Here is a 27,575-nt window from a genome sequence, read left to right on the forward strand (position 1 = left end):
AGATGTCTGTAGGAAAATCACTCCAGGCAGAAGGAAGAGGCACCTCGAAGGTCCTAGGCGGGAGTGTGCCTCTCACACTCAAGCAACAGCAAGGAGGCTGGTGGAACACAGTACAGAAGGAGGGGTGTACATGAGGTGGTGGGGAGTAGGTGATCTGGGGAAGATGTAAGGATTGTATATCATTGAAATGGCTTTTACACAGACTTAGAGGTAGAGTTATTGAATGGATTTGGAATAAATTTTAAAAGATTCCTCTTCTTGCTATGCACTGAGTAGATACTGTAACGGAGGATGGGTAACATAAGCAAGAAACTAGCTAGGAATGTAAGTGCAGAATTTCAAACCTAACTTGCATATTATTGAATTTTCACTGTTCACTTTTTTTTTCCAGTGCTAAGAATGGAAGCCAGTGCTTTTTCCCATTCTGGGCAAGTGCTCTACTGAGTCCTTATGATCCCGAGTTTTTAAGTGTTTCCCCTAAATCTATTCTTCACCATGGTTGACCCTATCCCAATAACTGACTCTGCCCAGAAGCCAAGGTCAAACACCTATGAGTCCTGCTCAATTCCTCCTTTCTTATCACCTCCTTCTCCCTAGGTCCATCAGGGAGTCCTGTCCCTGTTCCACAAGCTCCTCCCATCGTCTGTCCAGCTCAGCAACTATTGTGTCCACCCTGGTCTGTCACAACTGCCTCCTCATGTGTCCTCCTGCTTCCACTCTTACACCAATCCTGTCCAGTCTCTACACAGTGATCTGAAAATGTAAATCAAGTCACATCATCTCCTTGCTTAAAACCCTTGAGAACTGAAATATGCCTTCAATGGGAAATGAAGAGAAACTGCCTTGTGATGAGGGTTTTATTTGGAGTGATGGAACTATTTCAGAATTAGATAACATTCATGATGCCTAGTGTTATTAATGTACTAACCATCACTGAATTGTTCACTTCTAAGTGGTCGATTTTGTTACATGAATTTTACCTCAATTAAAAATTAGTCATTGCATTTACAACAAAAGCAGTTCTTACTATAATTAGGTTTAGATTTATTGCAAATTTTAGAAAACCCAGTAATGGGGACTTGATGGAAGTTCATTTCTCTTTCACATAAAAATTCTGAGAATCGCATTTATCAATAATCTATAGGATGCAAATGGAGTTCATTGAGCTGAACAAATTTGGCTAAGGGGGCTGAGATTACCAACTAGTCCTAATCTGCATGATATAATCCCAGATGCCTCATAGTCACAGGATACTGCAATGTCAAAAAAAAAAGAAAAGAAAAGAAAGAGCAAGTAGCCAGTGAGATAGAGTTTTGGCATAAATGTGTGCCCATCTCTCCATGGGAGGTGGGACACTGCAGGGACATAGCATCTGATGGCCAGGGGAGAAGTCTCCTGGCTTTCATATCCCCTGAGCCATCCTCCCTGCAAAAGCAAAATGCTTTCCAATTTCATATTCATTATTTAAATTTCTTCTATTTTATAAAAAGTGCCCAGGATGATCTTTTAAAGCAATTCTTTGGGGGCAGAAACTACGAAAACAATAAAGAAATCAGAAGAAACAGAGCAATAACATTTTCCATTTGGGGAGGAAGAAGAACACATCTAGGAAAGCATTCCTTGGCTTTTTTTTTTTTCTGCCACCCAAGTTCTATTTGTATTTGCCAAGGCCAAACTAAACGTTTTTGCCTTGTTAGGAGCTACAAGGATTTTTCCGTTCTTCGTTTTTCCCAGACCACAGCTGTCCTCCTCTAGTATAGCTGGTTGACTTTAACTTTTCACCTTAATCCCACTGGATTTCTTTCCCCTTTTTTTTTTTAGAGAGTTTCATTTGAGTACATATTTCAGTGCCAAAAGAATGAGGGAAATGTTTTAGTTGGGTATTTTTATATAACTGATTACTACTCAGTGAAGCTTGGATGCTCCAGGATAAAAAGATTCTTTCTTTCAGATATGTTTTTATTTGGCTGGAGTTATGCATCCAACCTTCTCTTGGCACAGTGGAAGGCAGACTCAAGGATGAAGGATTTGCCTTATAAAGGGTAGTTGCTCAATTTGCTTTACTTTGTTTTCATTTTATTTCCTTAATGTTTCTGCTATACTATGCATTTCTGCTCATATAAAGGAAGAATGGTACAGTGGTCTCTGAAGCCAGCTGCTTAGTCCAAACCAGATATTTTGTAGCTGTGTGATCACAAGCATTCCTCAGTTTCTCCATTCTACTGAGATATAGGACTGAAATATGCCTAGCACCTTCTAAGTATGATGTAAGTTCTAGCTACATCCAAGTACTAGGTATACACTTGCTGCTCTGGATCAAATGTCAGGCAAGACTGGTACCACTCCACCCTTAGGAAGCTTACTAGTGCTGGAGGCATTGCTTAAGTAGTAGAACACGTGCCTAATGAGCCTGAGGCCCTGAGTTCAAACCCCAGTATTGCCGATAAATAAACAAAAAAAATAAATAAAACACCAATTGTTGGTTCTACCCCCAGTGTTTTTGACTCCATATACCTGGATGAAAGCCTGAGAATCTGAATTTCTTTCTGCTGGGTGTGTGGCCCCAGTGGTAGGGTACCTGCCTAGGAAGCTCCAGGCCTATCATCATGTAGGCGAATGAGTCAGTCAATAGGCTCCATTTGTTTGTAATCAAGCATCTCCCTCACAAGACTGTTGTGAGAATCACAAGTGATATACATAAGGAAAATGCTTCATACAATGGAGTAGCCACTAGAGTGGATTGACTACTGATCAAAAAAGAGTAAGCCAAGATAGAGAAGGAGAAAAGTTTCCAGAAAAACAAGCCAGAGAACTTTATCACTATAAATAAACTAAGTAACATGGTGACAGTGGAAGCTGGAGTGGTAAAAGAAAAAGGAAAAAAAAAAGAGTGGTAGGCAGAAATTAAGTCATAACAGACATTTCAAGCAATACTCAGAGCTGAACTTTGTCCTGAAAGAGAGCAGAAATAGGAAGCCACACAATGGGCTTCACTGGGAGAGGAATCAGACCAGAATAGCATTTGAGAAAGAGCCTGAAGGCTATAGGGTGTGGGATGAGTGGAGGGCTTGAGACTGGAGGAAGGAGACCCTTTGAGAAGCTGCTGCTTCTGAGCAAAGGACAGAAAGTAACATCTTAGGACAAGATAGTGGCATCAGACACGGATGTGAAATCCTTCCTCAGTTGTGCTGCTTTGGTGAGCCCTCACACCTTGCATCTGAAATGTCTTTTTTCCTAAACAGAGCTCACTGAGCCATCTCTGTGGTTTGCCTCCTCTCTCCTACTGCAGTGAGGACTGTGATGTATCTTCCTGAAACTTTCCAAAACATGATGCATGGTACCAGGTGCTAGAGGATCGTTTGCCAGGGTTTGTTTCTCTGAGCACCTATTGTCTCCCAGGAAGAGAACAATTCTTCATTAAATTTGACCATGGGTTTTATATGCTGCTACTATCTGGAGAAGCCTCCAGATATGCCATGCAACCAGCATTGCCACAGACATGATCAGGGCTGTAGGGCTCCACCTAGAAGGCTGATGTTTACCAGTACAATTATTTCTTCACAACCTTCCTCACCACCTGACCATACTCATTTATTGAGTCATGTGTGGTGGTTCATACCTTTAATCTCAGCAGTTGGGAGGCGAAGACAAAAAGATTGTGAGTTTAAGGCCAGCCTGATCTACATAGCAAGACTCTGTCCCCAAATTCATCACCATCTTCATCATCTTCTTCATCATCATCAGAATAATAATACAATTTCTTGGAAATGATGCGGGCATTAGGGAGGAGAGAGGGTGGAAATTAGGTCTTCAAGAGAGCCCAACCCACTCTAATTATGTAATTCACCATCAGATCATCATAATCCATATTGAGGCTATGGGTTATGATAAGATAAATGAGCAATAGATATATTTTTTACTCAAATAAAGATTAAATGCCATTGACCTCAATTGTTTTTCTCCTAAAATATGAGATTTGCAGAGAAGGGAGTTTTATGGTTTGTTTTGTTTTTATTTTAGTAAATGGCCTCAAACAAAGCTATAAGTAAAAGAGGTGAATTTAACTCTCCCACTTTATTCTAGTCTTTCCATTCCCAGACTTCAATGCTGGAACTTGATACTCTGTTAAACATGAATTAGCAAATACACTAATTCACAATAAAACTAGTATTTGATTTTTTGAGGTAAGGCCTCACTATATTGCTGCCCTTGAACCCCTGATCCTTCTGCCTAAGTCTCCCAAGTAGCTGTGGTTTCATATGTGTGCCACTGTGCCCAGCAATGTGTTTCTTTGTCCCAGGGAAGCAAAGGTGCTATCAGACTCCGAAGATAAGAGAAATTGCTGAAACACATAGATCTAGGGTCACAAAGGTATCAGAACCTGTTCCCTTCTTCTTGCAAATCAGAACCTATTCAGCTGAGATCCACGTCCAATCTGAGAGCCACGTACAAGTCTTTCCCCTCCCCTCTGCCATGGCCCCATGGAACTTTAACAGTGAACTTCACAAACTCCCCAGTGCTCCAACTTCAGGTTTTAACTGCTACTATTATAGTAAGCCCCTTGCTATGCCCTAAAAGGCCCCCTGGCCAGAAGTAGATTAAGTCATAGCATCACTTGGAACTGTGCCCACTCCAATTAATAAATAAGATTTATAAAACTTATAAATCTTTCTCCATCATAGCAGTGTCCTAGTTTCAGGGCCTTTGGAGTCTAACATGACTTCCATTCCCCCCCTTTACTGAGCTACATTGATTAGGTTTCTATTTTGTTTTTGGCTTTGTTCTAGATGCGTTGATCTCAAACTTGGCAGTACATTGGAATCATTCAGAAAATTCTTGCAAAAATCACTGTACCTAGGACCCACCTCGAGTTTCTGACGTGATCAGCTCAAAGTGCAGTTTAGACATCAGGACTCTAAATTTCCCTAGGTGATCTAATCCACAGGCACCTTAAGGACCACTGTCCAGCAATGAACAAGATAAAGACAGAAGAGCTCGTATTCTAACAAGTTCAATAGCTGTATCAATTCTTTTGCAATCATGTCCTTCTACCACAGCTGCTCTTCTAGGCCCTGATCTTAGACGGTACCATTGAGTACTGTGTACTCAAGCCCCTGAGTGTCCTGGCACAGCTCTGTAGTACAGGGAACTCTGCTGATTATTGTTGCAAGTTTACACCTCCATTCTCAGCTTGGCTGTAAACACTGGCAAATTTTCTACTGATCTTTTGTCATCTTCCTTTCTCCTTTCTGACAGTAGATATTTCAAATCTTTTCCCAAAACCCCTATCAAGATCCTGTCTCTCTAAGAGGATGGCAAGTACCAGAGCAGCCTGGGCTACATAGTGAGTTCTATGCCAACCACTCAGCTGATAACTGAACCTCTTATTTAACAAAGAAAACAACAGGTACAATCATGAACTCCCTCAGTGTTCCTCTCCATGTTAACATTATAGACCTTTTATCTCCCTTGGACCTTTCATTTCTCCGTCTCTCTCTCCTGTCTCTCTTCTTTGCCCTCTACAAATGTGCTTAAGTATCTCCCTCCCAAATCTGCTTAGAATCAGTCCATTCCTTCTTTTTCCTTTCCCTGAGAAAAGTACCTGTGAAAGAATGTTCTAGAGTTCCAGCACGCACATCTATTTCTCCATTTAATCCTCCATAACTGCAATTTAACTCCCCTTGCTACCGCTCAACAGCAGTGCTTTCCAACTTTTCCATGGCATGACAACCAAAGCAAATTATTATATTTATTTGACATCCAGAGAAGAACAAGGTTACTTTAGCCCCTTCTTCTATGTCAGGAACTGACAGGGCTCATCTCAGTTCTCCTGTGATTGTCCATGGTTCCCAGTCCAACGGGTAGGTGGGATAGGTCTGCTCCACTGCACTGCTCTGGCAAAGGACACCAGTGGCCTCATTGACAAGCACAATGTCTGCTTCTCTGCTCTTTAGCAGAGTTTATTGATCATGAATATTCTTTAGTTAAAATGGACACAGTTTGGTCAAGATAGTATGGAATTGAAGGGCAGGAAGTAGAAGGTAATGAGAGCAGGCTACTTCCTATCATGGTCAGGTTTTTAGAGAAGGTCATCACTGTGGACAAAGAAATCTACAGTCTTAATTGGCTGTGTAACTGGTAAACTGTGACACTCAAGAATTGTTTTTGTGTGCTGGGGATGTAGCTCAGTGGTGCAGTGCTTGCCTAAATGCAAGCCACAGGGTTGCAGAGCCCAGGTCCTGGGTTCACTTCCCACACTGCAAAAATAACTAAATAAATAAAGGAAACAAAGAAGTACATTGTAGATTACTAATACCACTAGAATGATTTCACAAATTAATTCTAAGTAATTAAGATCCTGAGCACAGATGGATTTTCTGCATATTTCTGAGAAGAGGTCATTCAAGGATATTTTACTCCACAAATCTTAATCTTAAGATGTGTGTGTGTGTGTGTGTGTGTGTGTGTGTGTGTGTGTGTGTGTAGTGAGTGTTGGAGGCAGAGGTAAACTTGGAATTGTCTAGGGGAAACCTGTATAACTTCTCATCTTATGTTGGATTCTTTTTCTTCCAATTGGCACTTACTGTAAGGGAAGGATTTGCCCTGCCCAAAGAGAATTTTCTCACCAAAATAAGAAGGGATAAAATGTAAACAACTTGGCATACTACTATACATTTATAGCAGTTGGTGTGGAAGAAGAGGGTTTGGGAGTGGGATTGGCCAAGATAAATTCAAAGATTATTGTCTCTTTCATTTGCCCAATTCTCCTTGTTCCCAAGTGGGTTTGGAATGCTGGAGTTCACACTCTAGAGGTCCTTTAGCATCAACTCACCTCCCACAGATACCAAACTTTTACAGAAAGTTGAACTGGTTAGTCAACACTTGCCCCTCCAGATCCATTCTCCACTCTTCTAGATCCCATTCTCTACCCCTGGACACTGGACCTTTACCAAGAATATCACTTGAATTTCCCCATCTTTCGGTTTGGGGCAGGGGATCAGTCAGTGGGAGGTACCACAGGAAATCTGATGTAGGAGGAGAGAGAGATCAAGATTCTCCCTCTCTCCTTCTCTCTCTATAGCTTTGTGTGGTTATGTTGCTCTACCTAAGACCCCAGTCCTGCCTGGCACTCTCTTTCCCATAATTCCAACCCTCGTCCGTTCTAGATCTTCCCCTCTCCTTACTTCTTCAGGTCTACATGTGGTAATGACTTCCTGGTGTCTCTGTTCCTCAACATGTCTCACTGAATCTTTGTATTAGCAGCTCTTCATTAAGTTTGTTTTAGTTAAACTCTTTGAGTGTGTGTCTTTTCCCCGCCAAGATCCTGATTGTATGGGTACACGTATTTCAGTAAATATAACTTACTGTTATTATTCTAACTTTTTCTATTTATGTAGCAATCTACGACTTAAATTACCTAGCATGTAGGAGGGGCAGTGGGAAGCCAGAAGCTAGCCTGTGGCACTGCCAGGGAGAGTTTAAATTGGTTCCAAGCAGTTTGGGCATGTTGCCCATGAGTTGGACTAAAAACCTTTGAAAAAAATGTGGAATAAGTACAGTAAGTTTTAATCTACTTCCAGACGAAATATGATCACATTGTAATCCTTGTGTTTTTATCTTGTTTTCCCAACTGAATTGGGAACACTGACAACAGAAATACGTGTTCCACCTTTGTCTACCATATGTATCTCAGCATACGGTAGGTAGTTGCAAATGTTTATGGCACAGGTGCATTCAAATTGAATGAAAAATATAATTAATCAAATGAATGTATTAAGTAGCAGTGGGCTGGTAATAAACTAAAAATAGATAGCTTGAAACTAAGGTAAATTCTTTCCTTCAAATTTATTCAGAAGAAAAGTATAATGACTAAAACCAGACCTGAGGAAGAGAGAGTTAGAAGAAGGACAAGATTGATTGTCCTGCAGAACCAATTAGGAAAGGGCAAAGGTGAAAGAGAGGAAAGAAGAGCAGGTGGAGCATAGTTTCAAGAAATCAGATATAACATGACTTGACATGAGCAGATAGCTCATGTCTGTAATCCTAACTTCTTACTTGGGAGGCTGAGATTGAGGCCAGCCCTGGCAAAAAGTTTGTGAGACCTCTGTCAATCAATAGCTGGGTGTAGTAGTGCACAACCGTCATCCCAGCTGCACAAGAGGCTGAGATGGGGAGGATGGCAGTTCCTGGCCAGCCAGGGTGAAAAGGTTTGCAGGACCCCATCTCAACAGAAAAAGAACTGGGTGTGGGGGTGTGTGTCTGTCTTTCCAGCTACTGTGGAAAGTATAAAATAAGACCATGGTTCAGGCTGGCCTGGGCAAAAAGTGAGACACCAAAACAACCAAAGAGAAGAGGGTAGGCATGGTTCAAGCAGTAGAGCACCTGTCTAGCAAGCTGAAAGCCCTGAGTTCAAACCCAATACCACCAAAAGAAAAAAAAAAAGAAATTAAATAATTAAATAGAATACATTGGATTTTAAAAGCACTAATGAAAATAAAAGTTTTTTAAAAGAATTCTAGGCAATTGCTTTCTTCTGAATCTATAAGCATTTTGACATTAAACACCAAATGCAGACTAACGAGTCATAGAAGTTTAATTTAAGCGGATGCCGTAACATATAATAAATGGGTTAATGCCATATGCAAGCGCTCTGGATTCTTTTCAGTAACACCATTAGTATATATGCAAGGTGTTGTTTCATGTTAAATTTATAGGTTATATATGATACATACTTTAATGGCCACTGTCTAAAAACATAGCTAAGATTCAGAGAGCTTCTGAAGAGGCTGAGAAGTCAAATATTTTAGTCTGTTATTATTCATCCTTTATGTCTCTTTATCCCTGACTGTATTTAACCACAGTACCAGGAAGTTGTAAAGATAATTGACGTAGGATTTATTACATGCTTGAGGTCATTGACTGGATACTTTCATATAGAAAGCATGGCAGTGATAATTGTTACCACCCCTTCATTAGAAAACAAGTTTGAATAAACAAGTAGAGCTTGTACATTTCTCATTATATATTTCCATTTGAGCTATTAGCCAAAAAGTCAGGCTTGCATAAAGTTAGCATATGCTTCTGTAATATCATCCTCCTTTACATTTAAAATTTTAAAAACGTTCTGCTTTAATCTGCAATTCAAGACCTTTTAACAAGGGCAAGCTGAGCTCGGTGGGGTAACCTACAACTATAATCCTAGCTATGTGAGAGGCAGAGACTGGGGGGATCAAGGTTTGAGGCCAGTCCAGGTCCCAAAAAAAAAAAAAAAAGTGCAGGAAAGTGAGACCCCATCTCATCCAATAAAAGCTGGGCAAGGTGGTGTGTCCTGTCACCATAGGTATATAAAAGTGTAAATAGGAAAACCAGGGTCCAAGCTGGCTTGACCAGGGTGAGACTCTATTAGAAAAATAACTGAACCAAAAAAGGGTGGGGGGCATGGCTCAAGTGGTAAAGTGCCTGTCTGCCAAGTACAAGCCCTGAGTTCAAACCCCAGTATCATAAAAAAAAAAAGGGTAAGCTGATATAATCATCAACAGTGCCTTAATAAAGTGTGTGTAGGAGGATGTGTGTGTACTTCTAGTTGGACCAGAGCCAGAGAAACAACTGGAAAGGCATGAAGCAAAGGCAGCTGTGAAACAAATGAGTGTGTCTTGGTTGGCTGGCAGCCTGTCCCCATGTGTCCTGAGGGGAGTCACTTTCCTGGTGTAGGCACCAGGCTGTCTTTAGTTTGGTAGTCTGGAAATTCAACTTTGCTGGAGTACCAAGGTAATTGGTCATCTAGAGCCAGACTCACAAAAATTAGAGAGCATTCTTTAAAAACAGTATATAGGGGCTGGAGGTGTAGTTCAAGGGTAGAACACGTTCAAGGCCCTGGGTTCCATCCCCAGCACTGCTAGGAGAAAAAAAGGATACAATTATTAAGCTGCTTACTTCCCTTCCTCTAGACTAGAGGGTGGATTAGTGACTGTCAAACAAGGAAGGACTTGGGAGTGGGATGGTGGGGATGACCTTGTCTATTTAGGAGTGGCCCCAGTCTCTCTGGGAAGATGTTTAAAGCTGCATTTGTCCCTTCTGTCTTCCCTTACCTTCTCCATCTTCCCTCTTACTCTAGTCACTTCTAAGATGGCATGATTCCTGATGAATGTTGCACCTAATATTTGCCCCAACTATAGAGCAAACAAGGTTGAGGATCATTATTAACTAAACATTTCCAGATTTTCCTCGATCATCTTGGGTACTTACTTCAAATCGTGCTTGGAATCCCTCCCCTAAATATTCATTAAGTCATGGGTGGTCCTAGGCCGAGTCCCACCATGTGATGGTGAGTCTTATGAAACTAGCAAGTTCAGGCAATGCTGTACAGATGAGTCTCCCTGGGAATCCAATCACTGTCGATATACAGCCTCCTTTTCTTGGTTGCTATTGAATTTTCTAAGGCATATGTTCCAACTTCCCTCCAGCTGACTGTCCAAAGAATATCCATCATATTGCATGCATCCCCAACCTACCCATCCGTGGCAGAAATGAGGACCATCCAGGAAAAACAGCACTCTGCCATTAACCAGTCAAGCACATGTGCAGAAGGCCAGAGGCTAGACCACCTCTCTTCAGGCTCGGTCACTACATCTCACCCTGCCAAATGCCCCTGAGTGACTGAGTGACAAATATTTGAACTGTTCTCTCTAGCCCAACCAACTTACTCCTTAGCCACCCCTGCTCCATCCACAGCTCTGCACTATCTCAATAAAGCCCATGAATTCCTTGCTTGATCAGCAGAGGTGTGCCTCCCACCCCCCAATCTCTGTCCCTATCAGAACACACCCCTCCCCACCTCAGAGGAGCTGCTAACTTTTCAACATTTTTTTCTTTTGCCTAATCCCATAATATTTGTCATTGGTTATCAGGAATATCAAAGTGCAAGAGGTTGGTCTGTTAGTTTTTGGATCCTAAAGGAAGAAGGGGTGAAAGACAGAATCCTTATAGCAGTTTGGTCTCTGAAGGAAACAGCAAATATAAATTGCTAAGATGATCCTCCTCTTGACACATCTCCTAAATTTTATTATGCTAAATAAGTGCATCTCCATCCAATCTGGAGTTACATCACACAAGACGCCCTCCTATTGCCCCAGCTCCAGGAAAGGCTGCCAGCTGCCAAGGAGATAGGGGTGGGTTCAGGGAGATCACTCCCCCACCCCTCTCATGTGCTTTTTCCAGCCTCCATGCACTTATTTCTGTAATTCTCTGCGCCTTCTTCTCCTGGTTGTCTCTCCCACCCATTCCTCCCTCGCCCTTCTCGTGTGATTTCCTACATTATAGCCATGTACTCTCCTCTATGCTCCTTAAAACAGACACAGAAAGACAAATATGTGATCTCAGTTGTATGTGGAATCTAAAATCTATGACTGAAACTCATAATAACAGAGTGTGCCTGGCCCAGGGGCTGAGCGCTGCTGGAGAAAGCCCTTCTTGGTATCACTGTGACCCGAATTTCCATCCAGCTTTCAGTGCCTGTGTCAGTTTCACAGTGAAGTTTCTCCAGTCAGTTCATGACTGACTAGAGACTCTGGAGAGTTTCATTCTCCAGAATGGCTACTTGGAACAGTTTCCATTCTTACTAAAACTTCTCATGTGTTCCACTTCCTTATTCTCAGTTGATGGTGTCAATTGTGGTTGACAAAATGGGCCCCCCAAAGATAACCTCACCCTAATCCCTGAGTCTATAAATTTATTACATAGCAAAAGGGACTTTAAAGGTGTAATTACAGGCTATGGGCCTCAAGATAGATATTATCCTGGATTAACCAACTGGAATCAATTTAAAAGCAGAGAACATTCTGCCAATGGAAGCTAAGAGGTGGCTGAAGTCAGAAAGATTCCAAATATGAGAAGAGCTCAACACATTGCCACTGGATCTGGACCAGATGCCTCTGAGAGCTAAGTGTCCCCCAGCTGACTGGAGACCTTGTCCTGTAACTACAAATAACTACAAGTTACTAGATTCTGCTAACAACTTGAGTTTGGAAGCTGGCCAGTCTCCCAATGACTAACACCTTGATTTTGGCCATGAAACCTGCTGATGAACAAGCAGAGAAGTTGTAGCACTTCCAACTTGCAGGACCATGAGATAATATGTTTGAGTTGGTTCTGGCTGGTAAGTTTGTGATATTTGTTACAGCAGCAATAGAAAGCTGATACATACCTCCTAACTAAAAGAAAGGTGGAGGGAGGTAGGGAGGAGGTGGCCCAAATCATGTACACACATGTACGTAAGTGCAAAAAATGATAAAATACATAAAAAAGAAAGGTGGAAGCATCACGAGGAATTTTTTCACCTCTCTACAGCAGTCTACAAACATAACTGTGCTATGCTCCTACTTTTCTTTTCCCCCTTTGCATTGGAGTTGTTTCTCCTTACCTCTTGAAACTTGATTTTCAACTATCTTATTCATTGTGTTATCTCTTCTCCTTTCCTTCAGCATCCAATCATGAACAAGCCATTCCCCAAACCCTCTAATTTCTGCTTTCTCTCGCTCTTCTTTTATAGGTGGTCGTTTACACAGCTGTCTTCATTTTATCACACCGTCTGTTCTAACTAGTACGAAGCCAGACAAGGAGGTTCAAGGTATGAAGCCTCATTGTAAATATTATAGAAATATTTGTTTCACATTCACTCTGTGAAATGGGCAAAGACAGATGTACTAAGACAGAGATTTATTTACTATCACACACTGACCAAAAAAGATTGAGAAAAAGGGAGACAAAACATTCCCCACATCTTTATATTGTTTTTCTTGCAGAGTTTTGCTAGTTTCAAAACCAAATAACTTCTTGAATATATATGTGTATAGGTATTTGTGTATATAGATATAATAACTTTGAAATATAATTGACAAGCAACTTGCCAATTTCAAAAATTTTTAATCGGTGGTTTTTTACTAGATTTAGAGTGTGTAACTATATTAGTTTATTAGGGTTGCCATAGAATAATACTACAGAGTGCCTTAACCAACTAAAATTTATTTCCTCACAGTTTTGGAGGCTAGAAGTCTAAGGTCAATGGTCAGCCAACTAACTTCTCCCGAGGCCTCTCTCCCTCACTTGCACATGGTCCTCTTCTTGCTATGTCTTCTCGTGGTCTTTCCTTGGTGTGTATGCATCCCCACTATCTCTGCTTCTGAATTTCCTTTACTTATAAGGCTACCAGCTGGATTAGAGCTCATTCTACAAGAGCCTCAGCCTCACTTTAACCTAATCACCACTTTTATTATTTATTATTATTATTATTATTATTATTATTTGTGTTTTGGTGGTACTGGGGCATTCTACTACTTGAGCACATCGCCAGACCTTTTCTGTTTTAGCTATTTTTCAGGTAGGGTCTCACGCTTTTTGCCCAGGCCAAACTTGGAATATGATCCTCCTGATCTTCACCTCCCACTCACCTCACCAGTCACTCCTGTGAGTACAGGTATATACCTGCATCACCACGCTTGGCTCTTAATCACCTCTCCAAAGGCCATCTCCAAATACAGATGATCCCCTACTTTCCTACTTACAATATTTCAGCTTACCTTTTTCAACTTTACAATAGTTCAAAGCAATCTGTGCTCAGTAGAAGGTGTACTTCCAACTTGAATTTGGGTCTTTTCCTGGGCTAGTGATATGCAGTATGATACTTGTAAGGCTAGGCAGCAGCACAAGCCCCAGCTCCCAGACAGCCACGTGATCACAAGGGTGAGCAGCCAGTACTCTATAGTGTACTGCTAAGCTATGATGTTCAGTAGCTTAGGTGTATTAAATGCATTTTTGACTTATGAGAGCTTCAATTATGATGGGTTTATCAGGCTATAATGCCATTGTAAGTCAAGGAGCATCTGTACAGACACATTCTGATGTGGGGCTTGGGCTTGGAATTTTGTGGGGAACCCAATTCAGCCCATAACAGTAACCCACAAGCATCTGCAAACAGCTGCCTCACTCTCATGCTCTACCCTCTTTCTATCACCATTGCTCTTTCTTATTTTGGGGCCACTCCTTTCATTTGTGTTGTAGATCCCATCTCCTGATTTCCAATGAACCTCACTGTGGGTGAGCCTTCCCATTAACTCGTCTCCTTTTCTTCTTCACTGATTCCTTCCCAGAAGCATCTATCAATTTTAGAATGCCTCCATCCTTCATTAGCAGCCACTCCTCCTTTCCCACTTGTCCCAACTGTACTGTATAATTATACCTCAGTCATGTGCTAGCACCCCTTACCAATCAGCACTCAAGGAAGCAACTCCTGGCCTCAGCGGAGCCCAGCCCTTCCTCACCCTGCTCACTCAGGATTCCATCCCCACCATACAGTAACCAAGAGCCCCGTGTCACCCAATCCTCTGGTCATTTTGCACCCTTTATTTTGTTTATGTCCTTAGGAGCATCCTTCTCAAGAAGAGGCTTTTCCTTGGGTGCTCGACACCACATTCTCCTGGTTTTCTTTTCTCTCTCTGGATGTGTATTTTCAGTCTCATCTGCTGTGGGCTCCTCTCTTTTTTTGGTACTGGGTTTGAACTCAAAGCCTCAGGCTTGGCAGGCAGGTGCTCTACCACTTGAGTCACTCCACCAGCCCTTACCTCACCTTTAATGTTGGGGTCTCTTTTGGTCCTCTTCCCAAAAGAGATGGGCACTTTCTGGCCATCTCATTTCTTTCTGGTGGCTTCCGTTGTTATGAGATGCTGACTATTCCCAAGTTTATTTCTCCGGTCCATGCTTCTTTTCTTCCTTCCAGACCAATACAATAAACTTCGCATTTGATATCGGCTTTTACACATCTCACACAGCTTTAAAACTCAGCATCTTGTCCCACAAACGTGCTGCTACCTCAATATTCCCTGCCTTGGTAAAGGGCACCACCATTCACCTAAGTGCTCAAGAAAGAAAAGTAGGAGTCATTTTGGCTCCTTCTCCACATCCAGTTTATCTGCAGTTACCCGCCATTACCCTTCAAATCTGCTTGATTTCATTGCCATAACTACTCTCTCAGTGCAGGCCACTGCCATTTTGGACCCAGGTGGTTGGTAAGCTGCACAGTGCTCTCACTATGCCCTGCTCATTCTCCTCCAGTGCAGAAGAGACATGGGCAGTAATGTTAACAAAGTGTAGCACAGACTACCTCTCGTTTCCTTTTCTGAATACCCCCGAGACCTTGTAGTTAATATAGGACATTTCTATTCATAGCATAGTAGATGCTAAATATAAAGAGGATGACCCAATGGAAAAATGTACAAATATCATACTAAAATGCTCTCAAATTAGGTAGACTACTGGCAGGCACCAGTGGCTCACACCTGTAATCCTAGCTACTGGGGAGGCAAAGAACAAGAAGACCGAGGTTCAAACCCAGCCCAGGCAAATAGTCCTTGAGAACCCTATCTTGAAAATACCCAACACAAAGAAGGGTTGGTGGAATGGCTCAAGTGGTAGAGTGTCTGTGTAGCAAGCATGAGGCCTTGAGTTCAAAAACCAGCATTGCAAAAAAAAAAAAAAAAAAGTAGATTACCAAAGTTCAGAGACTAAATTCAACATGCATGCACATTAAAATGCACCCATATTTTGGCACATCATGGAGACCTAACAAGAGTGCGAGGACAGAAAATAAAAAATCAGAATAAAGTATATGTATAATAGTTTTATATTCTTTTCTTCACTTCCTATTGTTATATAGCATTTGCTTATATTTTTGGGGGTTTAAAATTAACCTCAAACGGTGGCTGAAAATATGAGCAAAGCAGTTTGTGCGGTCCCCAGCATGCAATAAGTACTCAATAATCAGTAGCTGTTTGTTCTTAGATGGTCCCAAAACAGGGACGAGCAGCCTCTAGTTGTCATTGTTGTTGCTGCTGCTTTGTTACTGTGCTTTCACCTAGACAGCGAGTTCCCTGATGACATGGACTCATTGCAATACTGCTTTCTAAGTTTTAATATTGCTTGCATTATTCTTTTTAATTACAAAGTAATATGGGCTCACTGGAAAATAGTGTAGAAATACAAGTTGTCACCCCACATTTGTCCTCATTGCCAAGATAGGTAGTCAGCCCTCCTATCACTCGATTCTGCATTTGTGTGGATTCAAACAATCACAGATTGAAAATGTTAGGGGAAAAAAAGGATTTCATAGTCATTGAGCACGTGCAAACTTTTTTCCTAACTACTATAGTAGAATGATTACTGAGATGGCATTTACTTTGCTTTACATAGGAGTCCTGAAGGGATGGCTCAAAGTGTATGAACAGGCAGAAAGTTATAAATAAACACTACCATTTTATGTAAGGAATATGAGTACCCACAGATTTTGGTATCTGTGAGGGTCCTGCAACCAATCCCCCTCAGATACTAAGGGATAACTGCCTGTGGCTATGAATTTGGGGGGGGGAACTAGTATTTGTTACATAAAAAAAGGAATGGGTGTTACTTTTCTGCTTGTATTTTTCATAATCTGGAGTGTCTTTATTACTCATTGTCCTTTAAGGCTTGCTCATTTGTTTATTAATTAATTTATTTATTGACTGCATGGCAGACAATATGCTAAGTAATGATAAACATCCTCATGCAAAATTTAAAAACACTCTTTTCCATTACTGAGAAGTATTTAGAAGATGTATATAGTGATTCTTAGATAAACAACCATGGCCACCAAGTGAAATGAAAATTTGCTGGTTAAACAAATGACTTCAGGTATTCTCAAGAAGAGATAAGTACTGTAGATATGTTTTCCTACCTTGATCAGTTTGTTTTATCAAACAAAAGAAATATCTATAAAACTTAGTTTACAGTATACCTTGGCTTAGGAAAAACAACTGACAAAAACACATTTGCTTACAAGCACCACTCCCCCTTTGAGACAGGGCCTCACTAGAAAGCCCAGACTGTTCCCAAACTGTCCTCCCAAAGCTGGTATTACAGGTATGTGTCACCGCACCTGGCCCTACCCACCTTTTCTGTCTGTTAGAGCAATCACCACCATTATTTTTGAAAGTGATAAATAATGGATTTAGTAAACTTTGATACATTGTAAGAAGAAGAGGTACAGTTAAAAAAGAAACCACATTTTTTTCTATGAGTTGAACATTACTTTTTTTTTTTTTGGCAGGAGTGGGGTTTGAACTCAGGACTTCTCGCTTGCAAACCAGGTGCTATACGGCTTGAGCCAGTCCATTTTGCTTTAGATCTCTCAAATGGTTTGCCTAGGCTGACCTTGAGCCTTGATCCTCCAGATCTCAGCTTCCAAGTAGCTAGGATTACATGTTTGAGCCACTGGCACCTGGCTGGATGTCACTATTTTTCTTAAACATAAAAATTAAGATGAATAATTTGCCTTCTCAAATGTTGATAGTGCATATAATGGAAAACTTCATGTAGCTCATTTCTAATTAGGCTATTCTATTTACTTGGGGCATTTAATTACTGACCTCACAATGCTTCAATTGAGGCAAAATAGTACCCACAGATTCAGAACTGTCCATTAAACAGCCTTTCATACAGACAGAAGCGTGGCAGGATTTGAAACATGGACCAATGCAGGCAGGTAGGCAGGCAGGCCTTGCTTTCGACTTCATCCATGTACAGAGTCCAAAGCGCCCACAGCATCATTTTTCTGAGATCTGCAGAAAGTTTTACTTATTTCCATAGTGTCCAAATATTTGGGTTATAAAGTAGGGAAGGGGAGGGGCTATTCACCCCAACTTCCTATGTGTGGCTACACATTTGAATCTTGATCTTCTGTTACCCAGACACTCTAAATTAGACCTGTGATTGTCAGCAAGAACTGCTGGTTCGAATTTCCACTTACTCTGACTGCATCCTAGCAAACCAATCCATTTGTTGCTGCCTTCTGGGCAAAATGCCTGGGCTTTGTAAAATTAAAAATGAACTCCTTACTGAAAAGGAAAAATAAGCCTAAGAAAAATATGTTTCAGATGTTGATGCTGTCTTCTGGGTTCTTACCTTTCTGCAGCTTTAAACAAGTGCATTTTCCACAACAATGGTGTGGAGCCTTTGGTCATTTTCAGGAGCAATTTCATTTGGGGGACATTGTACAGCTGTCAGTTTGGGCTTTTCTGTTATCATCATTTTTAATAATCACAGGCAAATGGTTGTTTATACAAATGATATCCACACTAGACATCTGGAAATGCCTCTCATTATTTTTGTGATTATATGAAAGCACCCAGAAGCCAATGCAAATTCTAAACGTAAGTACCCTATAGGAAGTAGACACGGACAGAAGATGCTCTTGTGAATTAAAGTCAATAAAGATTTGCCGATTTTCTGGATTCCTAGTTAGACACTCCAGGCCTCCATGGCTGACTCTGAAGACAGCCACGCCCCTTCCAAAAACATAACTGCTGAGGTCATCTGGGAAACCACACTGGGCCACCTTGTGCCTCAAAAGCTGCAAGAAAAACAGTGTCTGTGTGAGCAAGGAACTCCTCTTTTTTTTTTTTTCCCAAGGAACTCCTCTTTTTTTTTTTTTCCTGAATTAATCTTAGAAGCATACAAATTCCCAAGTTTAAAGTTACCTCAAAAAGGATCTATGCTCTAATTAAATCTTTACCCCTCAGAACGAATTTCCCTAATAGCTGCAGAAACACTGTTAACTTTCATCTTCTGTGTGTCCCACCTATTCTTTTTTATTATAATTTTTTTATTAGGATATATTCAATATATGGGGGGACTCATAGTGGCATTCCGATTAGGCTTATATTGTACGTTGTTTAGATCAATTCCATCGTCTCTCCCCCTCTACCCCCTCCCAGCCCCACTTAAACAGGTTTCTTTGGAACTCCTCTTTTTAAAAAATTTTTTATTAGTTTACAATAGTTGTACAGGGTGTTTTATTGTGACATTTCCATACACGCATATAATGTACCCGAAGTTGGTTCATTCCCTCTATTAGTCTCTCTCTTCCTCCACTCCCCTCAAAATGACTTGGTCAGCTGCCAGTGTACATGTACTCATACATGTATAGAAAATACATCAACCATACTCCCCCTCCCCCTCCCAGTAGTCCCCTCCTCTTACATGACCTGTTCTGCGTTCTTGTCCCTCATTGTTTGTCGGTTCATTGTTCAGGGGGATTTTACCTTGGTATTTTACCTGCAAATATATTGTATTTTATTCAGTCTAACCCACTCTGTTATTCTTCCTTACCCTTTCCCTTTCACCCCATATTATTCAGTAGTTTTCACTGTGTCTTGAAGGAACTATGTTTATTTGGGTTACGGTTTCTTATCCTTACGGAGACGCATAAACTTAACGGAACAAGTGACAAGATGGTTAACCTCATTAGCCTCCTTGGCTGGGAGCACCCTTCCAGCTCACCTAGAGGTGCCACCAGGCGGAAGGGTGACTAACACTGCTAGGCAATCTTGGACTGTTTGCAAACCCACCCCTTTGACCCAGGCCGGGGTAACACCCTTTGAATCAACGCCGGGTGCCCTGAACCCACTCACATCAGTCAGGACAGCCGTTTCGGAAACAGGCGGAGGTGCGGGGGTGGTAGATCCCTGCCCAGCCCCACCCCTGAAAGTTGCTGGGAGTGGCACCGAGGGAACTTTCCCAGATCGATCCCTGTCACCACTCCGGGAGGTTCACTCTGCCCTGGGCTGTCAACCTTTCCGCCCCGGGGGCCGATCTGCCCTGCGTGCCAAGTCCTTCCTTCTCTGCATCTTTAAGGGCTGGGCGCGGGGAGGGTCGGTGGGCTGGGATTTGCTTCTTAAGAAGTCGCACCGGTTTTTCGAGCTCCGCTGTGCGCCAGGAGAGCCACAAGCAGCGAGGCGCAGCCGCCACCCCGCCGGCGGGTGAGTCACTGTTTGGAAATGGAGTGGGCGGGCGAGGGTGTGCGGGAGAATGAATGATGTCAGGAGCGCGCAGGGCGCGGGGCGTGCGCGGCGGGGCCGTGGTGAACGGCGAGCGCAGCGCCGCGGGCCGAGTGGAGCCGGCCGGGGAGACCGCGCCCTCGGCGCGCACGGAGCCGCCCTGGGCCGCCCCGAGCCCGGCCCGGCCCGAGCTGCAGTGCCGCCGACTGCGGCCTGGGGGCGGCGGCCGTGGGAGGCCGAGACCCGGAGCAAACTTTCTCGCGGCCGAGGCCCGGGGGCAGCGGGGGCGCCGCTATCGGGGCACAGCGGCTGCGGCTGCGACAGCGGCACGGTCCCCCGGCCGCTCCTCCCCCGGGAGCAAGTGACTCGGTCCAGAGAGGCGGGAGCCCCACTGGCGCGCGGGTAAGCGGCGCCCGCGGGTGGGAGGAGGATGGGCTGCGACGCGCGTCGGGGGAGGGGGATCGCCACCCGGGGGACGCGGCTCCGGGTCGGGCCCCACCCGGCTTTCCTGGGGCATCCTTCCCGGGATTGGTATAGGCTGCAGGAGGTCGGCCGGGTGGCTCGATCTGCCCGCTGTCACCCTCCAGCCCATTCATTTGCAATCCATTTTGGGTAACTGAGCGCTGGCGTTGGAAAGACGCGGCTTAAACCATAGATGGTCCAGAGCCACTCCGGGCCATCAGGCGCAGGACTGAAGTTGAGGTGGTGGAGGGGAGGAGGGACTGTCCTTTTTTTGTTGTTTTAATTTTTCTCGGGAGGCACTTAGTGATGACAGCTCTGGGCTGCCCCCACGGAAACCTTTCAGAGCTGCTGAAAGGTTCAGAGCTGCTCCCCTGAAGGGAAGGCAGAAGTGGTTTCTGGGCGCAGAGGGGTGGGAGTGGACCCCTGTCAACATCTATGGTCTGGACACTCGTTCCTTCTCCAAAACCAACTCAAGGGTTAGTTCCTGCAGTCTTTTATTTATGTTTGTTTATTAACCTTGCCATGCCTCTGTTTCAACACTGGCTTATTCTAAAATGACCTTAAAATCATTTTGACATACGTGTTAAATTTTGAAGAAATTCAGCTATTTAGTGCCACTGGCTTGGCCGTGGATTTTTGAATCGCACTTAACTTTTCCGTTCCTTGATTTCACGCCTACTAGTAAAATGGAATTATAAGTGCTTCCGATAATAATGAGAATTAAATAAGGATTAACGGCAATAATGGTGCAGATGAAAACACAAGAGATTTATTATATTGTCTGCTACAAAGCAGATTCCAACAAATTGTAACTGTTTATATATAAATAACAGCAAATTCCAGCTGGCTTAGCTAATAACCAATTAATTTCCTTCTTGTAAACCTGGTGGGCTGAGAGTCAGCAGGTGGCCTCCTGTGGTGAGGCACTTGAAGTGGGACTGATGGTTTCAGGAAGTTAAACATTCCTCTGGACACCTGAGGAGACTTGCTTCCCAGCCTATGTCCTAGGAACCGCCACTCACTGTTTAAACAACATCAGAGCAGTGGCCAAAAGTGACAAGCCTGGAGTTTGCAGGAAGAAGAGAGATTTGTGGAAAGCTCTCTAACTTTACCCTTTTTTTTTTTTTTCAAGAAGCAGCACAAGTTTTCCTTTTCACAGCCCTTTCCTTGATCTGGTATTCTTACTTCACAGTGGTCTCCTGGTTGAAATGTTTTTTGTTTTTTGTTTTTTTTTTTGAACAAGTTAATATTTAATTTGATTCCTTTAGTTTCATTTTTAAATAAAGCTGGTTGACTTATGAACCTGGAGCCCAATGCTTGAATAAAGTTTCAGTTGCTTTTCCTGTTCTCAGTGTCTCTCTCCTCATCCCAAACCTTGTAAAAGCACTAGGACAGATTTGGAAGAATTGAAGCCTTTGGCCTTCTCACGTGAATAAAGACAACAAGGTTTAGCTAGCGAGATCAGGGCGTGGAAATCTGGGAGACCTAAGACTGTCAGGTGCTAAAGAAGCAGCTGTGCTACACTCTGAACAAGTTACTTAGAAACTTCCTTGGATGCTTGGGGGATTTTAAACAAAATATAAGGAAAAAATAGAAATAATTTTACAAGTATTAAAATAGACAACAAGATATACTTTGAGGTGAGAGTTTGTTGTTGTTGTTGTTGGAGACAGAATCTCACCATGTAGCCCAAGCTGGCCTTGAACTTGAGATTCTCCTGCCTCAGCTTCCCAAGTATGGAGATTACAGGCACGCACAATGTGGAGTTTCAGACTGGAGAGTGTCTAATTGACCATTGTCTTATTTTCTTCTGGTGCAATCAAATCCTGAACTACTAGTATTAGATATTTATTCAATTCATTTGTTTGCTGAACATTTAGTAAGCAAGTACTAGATGCCAGCCTGTGCTAGGAGCTAGCCATGCTAAGATGAAGGAGTCTCTGTTACTGCCCTTGAGACCTATGGTCCAGTAGAGAGAACCCCAACCTTTGATCATAGAGAGGGAAGAGGACTCAGAAGGCTGGAGAGAGCTGGGGAGCAGGGAGAAAACAAATGACCTGGCTGCTTCCCACTGATAATGCAGAATCTGGTGACTTTCTAAAGGCTTTTGAATTAGGACTCATACATTCCTGGGACGCTGAACCAGGCAAATAGATCTTGCTTTATCTAATGAAAGTAGTAGAGACAAATTTAGTCCTTAGAGTTAAATAATTTTAAGGCAAGCTTGTTTAAATGAAATCTGAAAGGTCAATTTAGATCAACCAAGATTTATTTGCTATGAAGAAAACACACTGGTAGATCTTCAGGAAGGTTTCCAGTTGGTGTGAATATCCCCCTTTACTGGTTTTCCTCATAAGTGTTATTTATAGAAACTTATAGTTACTTATAGAAGTTTTAAAAGAATAGGTAGAACAAACCAGCTGTTATCCCACTACCCAGAAAAGCACTTGACATTATATCTTCCCATTGTTTTTCTTTCCCCATTAGCAACACAAAAAAATTGATATGTACCAAATTTACCCAGTAAATAGCAACATGCTAGCTGCTTTATATAACTAACAGCTCCTGTAATCCCCACTCCAAACTTGTGAGGTGTTGCTCTTGTTAATTCCTTTTATACTCAGGAGAAACAGATTTGTGGAAATTACAGTTTTCCTGAAGTTGCACAACTAATACATTATTGTCTACAAAATTGTGTTTGTTCTCTACACACACGTCTCTAACCTTTTTTCACCTAAATGTGGAGTGGGAAATGGTTTTCAAGCTTTACAATAATGTCACACCTTTACCATAATATCGCACCTTCTCTGTGTCACTAAGCCACTCTAGACTGCATCACATTGTCTATGACATGACTGCATCTCAACCAATCCCCCTTGTTGGACACTTAGTTTATTTCCAGTTTTCACTATTTTAAGCGGCTATGTATTAAATATCTTTCTAGCTACATGCTCATATTCATGATTATTTTTCAGTCATTATCCATTTTAAAAAGCAAAATATGTTTCATTTAGATGCCTTTTTAAAAGACACCAAAATAGAACTTTCTTCTTTTTAAAAAAATAAATTAATTTCATGTGTTACTTGGGGGATCAAACCCAAGTCACTGTACATGCTAAGCACATACTTTACCCCTGAGGTGCATCCCCAGGCTGTTGCCTTTCTTTTTCATTTACACTGTAAGAATTTTAACTTCTGTCTTCTTTTTGTGTGTCTCCTAAGATTTCAGCTAGAGGATCAACCATCTCTGTGGAGCTGCACAGCAGGATAGTGGCCCATTACCCAAGGGATTCGCTGATGAAAAGAGAACATTGGGGCTTTCTTAAAAAGCACTGTTTGTGTTTTTATTATTAGCCAAGAAGCTAAACTTATTTTGTCAGGAAATATAGCAGAATGGAGCCGAACTCTTTTTGCCAGGCAACTATGAAAAAGAAATTTTACTTCTATGGTTTACTTCCTTAGTAACAGTGAGATAAAGTCAAATATCTTCAGATCATTGTGTTTAGAAGATTAGTCACTAGGTTTAGAATAAGTTGCATCAATTTTAAATAGGTCATCCTTTTGAAACCTTACACATTTGTTTGATTTCTTGAAAAGCATACCTGTGGTGAGACATGGTTGGTTTGATTTAATCAAAGTGCAAGAAATCTCCATTAGCTAATTTTCATTATAAGTAAAAAGCATTTCTTTATTGAAAGACTCTCAATTTTACAATAATCATTTTTGCTATTCAGTCAAAATTTGAATTTTGCCTGGAGCTTACTGACACCAGTTAATGTGTCCTCATGGTTTTGATAAAGTCTATTGGCATATGAGAGGTGTGAAATTCAGCCTTTCCATCCAGATACCCAAATCAGTTTGCTTTATTAATTTCTAACAATGACTTGTAATTCAAAGCAAAATTTAAAGAAACTGCTAATAAAGTGCAAACAGGATGAGTTATTTGCTAATTGGTTTTCCCTATTTTCAAATACATGTGTCATTTGATACTCTGCATATAACCACTTAAAATTCAGTCTTATGATTTTCTGTTTATATGGATTTTATTGAAATCGGTAGTGTCACTTACAACTTTCAAAGCAAACTTGTGCACATTTTTCTTAAAGAAGCATTAACTGGTTTGGTGTTTATCTCACGTACACAACCTTTTTCATTATCCTTCTGTGCATGTACTATTTTTAAAAAGTATTAAATTTAATGATTTGCATATGTTGAACTCTCCCTGCATCCCTGGGGTGAAATCAACTTGATTATGGTGTAGGCTGTTTTGATATGTTGTTGAATTCTGTTTGCCAGTATTTCATTGAGAATTTTTACATCTAAGTTTATTAAAAAGATTGGCCTATAATACTTCATTTTTGTTGTGTCCTTGTCGGCTTTGGGGATGAGTGTAATACTGGCTTCATAGAATGAGTTCCTTCCCTTTCGATCCCATGGAAAAGCTTGAGGAGTGCCGGTATTAGTTCTTCTTTAAAGATCCTGTAGAACTCAGCAATGAAAAGAGTAAAAGTCACATACTAGAACTGTTAAAGAGAGGAAAATGAAAGATAACAATTTCAAGGCCAGAGAGGCAGAAAAGATAGCCAACTCCTAAAAGTCAGGTGTAGTGGAAGACTCTTGAGGCTCCTTCAGGTGAGTCAGTCTGCTTCTCAGGCTGGTTTTGTTGCATTCAAGCTCAAGTACACTGGTACATTTCAGTGCTGGAAAGAATACTCAGATGTCAGGCCAGCCTCAGGCAAAGTTGGGAAGTTGCTAAAATACCTGCTTCCAGTGTGCTCAACTCCAGGTTTATTTGGCTGTACTTGCTTGTGTCAAGAAGGTGCTCAAGGAATATCTGAACAAAGGGAAATTGCTAGCCAACTGAACCCCTGGAACCAAAATCATTGTGTTAGCGGAAATTGAGGAATAAGTACCTACCACTGGAATTTAATTACCTCTTGTCATTAAACTGATTAGAAATGCAAAATACATTACAAGAATTAGACTTTTAAGCTTTCCCATCCATTGGAAGATTCTCAAGGGATGGACAGCCCTGGAGGTGGGGAAACAGCTGTAGACGACAGATGGGATTGTACCAAAGGCAAGGGAGGTGGCACCTCATTCCAGGCCATCTGGAATTGCTTCCTTCTGTTGGAACTGGAGTCTAGTTGTGTGATCTGGGAGGGCCTGGTCTGGTAGGGGAAGAGGGATCAGGGGCTTCTCTGGCTTGCTGGGCCAAAGGGAATCACCTTGAGAAGCCACCTGTTCACAGGCATACCCACACCACCTAGATGGGTAGAGGATTATTTCCTAACCAGGGATTACTTCAGTTGATATTCTGATCAAATACCTAGAGAAAATATGAAAGAATAAGTTTCTACTTAGGGTTAAGTTAGAGAGTCAAAGCAGAATAGGTGATCCTAGATCATGGGCCAATAACCAATTGGGGTACCACAGATCAATACCATTACATAGCAGCCTGTCCCAAAAGAGGGGTGGAGACTTTTCAGAACGACTTGCAGCATTAATTAAATGTGAAGCCAAGTCTTTGAAACAGTGAGGGTCTAAACGATGGAGATAGCTCCCCATGCCTCACCATCCAGAACACATAGTGCAGGACAGTGGAGTTTAATGATAGATACTACAAGATAAGTAGAGATAGCACTTGAAATGCTATCTTCATTTCAGACAGCCCTGCAAAATGGAAATTGTTGTCGCCACCTGGAAGTTAAATAATTTAGAAAAGTTCACGTACCCAGCCAGGTGCAGTGGCGAATGCCTGCCTGAAATCCCAACACTCGGAAGGATGAGGCAGGAAGAGTTTGAGTTTGAAACCAGCCTGACAAACATAATGAGATTTTGGTGCCAATGAACTTCCCAGGATTGTACATGGCTTTCTGTCATCTCCGCACTAGCTTGGGAGATATGTCAGTTTCAGAGTATATTTTGAAATAGGATTGCGCGTCTACAATCTTCTGGAATGGTTCTCTGGTCTATGCTGCCCCAAGGCTATGAAGTAACCTCTCAGATGAGCCTCCACTTGCTGGTGTAAGATGACAATCAAGTACTATTTCCCCCAGAGGGTGACTGGCCATATGAATTGCACGACTTGATGAGTAAAAAACACCGAAAATCATGCCTGACTCAACAGATCTTCAGTGGTCAGGTGTCATTGTTTTGCATAGAAGCTGCATTCCTAACATTTAAAACAAAGCGTTCCAATCCTGTTGCCTCAAAAGTTGAGAATTTCTCACTCATGTAGCTTGTTTCTTTTGTAAGAGTCTCCATGTGTCATATCTTGCCTGAGCTGCCAGGATGTGGTTCTTACCCGCACTGTCCCCTGCCCTTTCCTTTGGATTAAACAATAATTGGGCTGGTTGCTGTGGCTCCCACCTCTCATCTCAGCTATGCAGGTGTCAGATGTAGGTGAATCTGGGTCCAAGGCCAACCCAAGCAAAAGGTACAAGAACCATGTCTGAAAAATAAAAGCAAAAAGAGCTGGGGTCGTGGCTCATATGGTAGTGCACTTGCCTAGAAGTGTGAGACACTTGAGTTCAAACCCCGGTCCAGCCAAATAAAATATAATGATCGGTGGTGGTGGTATACTGACACTGAATTCAAACACTTTCGTTGCAAGTGTTTAAGGTGGGCTGGGACTGCTGACAAGCTTTTGGAGTGCAGTCACAATATGCCTGCCATCTCTTGCAGATGCAGGGAGCCTGAGTCTATCACAGCTGGTACTGTCCCCCTCAGAGCACAGCCTTCTGGGGAGTACTGTACCATGGGCACCACTGTCCCCGAAAACGTGGGGCTATTAAGAATCACAAACCCTACTGTCCTCTCGGATGCTGTGCGTCTTTCTTTATGAGGCCCTGAGACAGTTTTTTAACACAGCTGCTACTGTCTTTCGAGATTTGCATTTGCCCAGAGAGTTGTCTGACCGTCCAGTTATTATGATCCTAATCCTACCACACTGTAATAGCGACAGAGGGAATGGCTTTTGTTAGATTAGTGATATGTACTTCTAGAAGGATGTCACTTAATGCATTTACATATATTTAAATATATCTTCTATGGTCGATGGGCTGAGAAGTGTGCTTTCTTGGAAGAGAGTTTAATTGGCAAGTTAAAAGCAGCAATCAGGAACATTTAAACTTTCATTTAACACTTAATGTGCTCACTAGATGGGAGGATTTGTTCTAAGGATTTAGAACTCTTCCTCCTAAAGAGATATGATTGTCCTTATTTGAGACACTGAGAAATTAAGCTGCTTGC

At 42.0% G+C, this 27,575-nt stretch overlaps 1 protein-coding gene and 1 long non-coding RNA gene across 7 annotated transcripts in view; one reads left to right on the top strand and one right to left on the bottom strand.

Moving 5' to 3' along the window:
- LOC109684303 (uncharacterized) overlaps positions 1–27,575 on the bottom strand; it is a 191,680-nt gene that overhangs the window by 27,018 nt on the left and 137,087 nt on the right. Inside the window, exons 4-5 of one of the 4 annotated variants that reach the window (XR_012435644.1) lie at positions 26,694–26,775; positions 21,069–25,189 (exon numbers count right to left, since the gene is read on the bottom strand). The exons of 1 other annotated variant lie outside the window; for it this stretch is intronic. This is a non-coding gene — a long non-coding RNA (uncharacterized lncRNA). Of the gene's footprint in view, positions 1–21,068; positions 26,776–27,575 lie in introns of those variants that run through there. 2 more of the 4 variants (XR_012435647.1, XR_012435642.1) reach the window with 2 other exon arrangements.
- Positions 19,523–27,575, top strand: part of Sgms2 (sphingomyelin synthase 2) — a 77,818-nt gene continuing 69,765 nt past the window's right edge. For 2 of the 3 annotated variants that reach the window (XM_074041509.1, XM_074041511.1), the window contains exon 1: positions 20,068–20,261. The gene's annotated coding sequence lies outside the window, so the exon portion shown is untranslated. Of the gene's footprint in view, positions 19,842–20,067; positions 20,262–27,575 lie in introns of those variants that run through there. The other variant, XM_020160621.2, reaches the window with a different exon arrangement.

This window comes from Castor canadensis, chromosome 9 (genome assembly GCF_047511655.1).
Source record: "Castor canadensis chromosome 9, mCasCan1.hap1v2, whole genome shotgun sequence".
Taxonomy (NCBI): domain Eukaryota; kingdom Metazoa; phylum Chordata; class Mammalia; order Rodentia; family Castoridae; genus Castor; species Castor canadensis.